The sequence below is a fragment of the Chrysochloris asiatica genome, unplaced genomic scaffold, assembly GCF_000296735.1.
Source record: "Chrysochloris asiatica unplaced genomic scaffold, ChrAsi1.0 scaffold00099, whole genome shotgun sequence".
In the NCBI taxonomy this organism is placed as follows: domain Eukaryota; kingdom Metazoa; phylum Chordata; class Mammalia; order Afrosoricida; family Chrysochloridae; genus Chrysochloris; species Chrysochloris asiatica.
Genome location: NW_006408617.1, coordinates 2381020 through 2383079, shown reverse-complemented (window position 1 = coordinate 2383079; position 2060 = coordinate 2381020).

Sequence of the window (2060 nt, the reverse complement as noted above, 5' to 3'; positions counted from 1 at the left end):
TTGCATCTAACAACAATAAAAACCTTAAAGAACTGTTGTTAGAATTAATTTTGCATAAGGCATGCTCTACCACTTATCTGTCAGTGTGTCATACTGTGGTGACTTGTATGGTGCTTTGATACTAGAAACTATGCCATGGGTATTTTGAAATATCAGCAGGGAAACCTATGGTGAATAGGTTTATAAGAGCTTCAAGACTAAGACTAGGAAGAAGGAGAGACTGACTAGTTGTGAATGTTTAACCATTGAATACCTTATGAGTAGCACCAAACTATTGCCAGATGTAGTGCTGGAAATTGAGCCCATGCATATTGGAAGGCATTCAAAATATGATGTAGGAAGAGCTGCCTCCTCAAATTAGAGTTAACCATGATTATATGCCAATACTTGTCTGTCAGTTTATCACACTGTGGTGGCTTGTGAGTTGCCGTGATACTGAAAGCTATGCCACCGGTATTTTAAATACCAACAGGTTGCACAGGTTTCAGATGAGCTTCCAGACAAAAACAGACTAGTAAGAAGGAGTGACAAACTACTTCCAGATATTTAGTCACTGAAAACCTTATGAGTAGCAGAGAAACACTGTCAGATATAGTGCAGGGAAATGATCCCCAAGGGTTACAAGGCACTCAAAACACCACTGGGGAAGAACTGCCTCCTCAAAACAGAGTTGACCGTGGTGATGTGAAAGGAGTAAAGCCCATGGTAGAAAAGACCGCAGGACCTTCATTTGCTGATGGGGCACAACTCTAAAATGAAGAGAAACAGCTGTAAACATCCATTGAAAATAAGATCATGGAATATACAAAGTAAGACTCTGGGAAAATTGGAAGTTGTCAAAAATGATATGGAACGCATAAACATTGATATCTTAGGCATTAGTGAGCTGAAATGGACTGGTATTGGCCATTTTGAATATGATGATCACATGCTTTACTATGCTGGAAATGAAAAATTGAAGAGGAATGGTGTTGCATTCATCATCAAAAGGAACATACCCAGATCAGTCATGAGGTACAATGCTGTCTGTGACAGGATAATATCCATGCGCCTACACAGAAGCCCAGTTAATACTACTATTATTCAAATGTACTCACTAACCACTAAAGCCAGTGAGGATGAAATATAAGAATTCTACCAACTTCTTCAATCTGAAATTGACCAAACATGCAATCAAAATGTATTTATCATTACTAGTGATTGGAATGCAAAGATTGGGAGCAAAGAGGAAGGATCAGTAGGTGGAAAATACAGTCTTGGTGATAGAAATGATGCTGGAGAATGCATGATAGATATCTGCAAAATCAATGATTTGTTCCTTTCAAATACCTTCTTTATATAGCATAAGATACAAGTATACACATGGACCTCACCAGATGGAATACGTAGAAATCAAATCGACTACAACTGCGGAAAGAGATGATGGAAAACCTCCATATTAGCAGTGAAAACAAGGTCAGGGGCAGACGGTAGAACAGACCATCAATCACTCATATGCAAATTCAAACTGAAGCTGAAAAAAATGTAAACAAGTCCATAAGAGCAAAAATATGACCCTGATTATATCCAACCTGAATTTAGAGATCATCTGAAAAACAGATTTGATACGTTAAACACTAAAGACCGAAGACCAGAAGAGTTGCTGGATGACATCAAGAACATCAAACATGAAGAAAGCAAGATGTTATTAAGAAGACAAGAAAGAAGGAAAAGGTCAAAATGGATGTCAGAAGAGACATTGATGCTAAAGCAAATGGAAGAAATGAGGAGGTCAAGAACTGAACAGAAAATTTCACAGATCAACTCGAGAAAACAAAGCCTAATATTACAAGAAAATTTGCAAAGATCTGGAATCAGAAAACCAAAAAGGAAGAACACTCTTAGCATTTCTCAAGCTAGGGGAACTGAAGAAAAATTTAAGCCTTGACTTTCGTTATTGAAAGATTCACTGGGGGCAGCGGCGTGAGGTCCCCCAGAAGGCTGTGGTTGCTCTTGCCTCTCCGCACTCCGATCAGGCGCCTCTGCCGCTGTCGCCATGCCTATGAGGGCCGCTTCCCCAT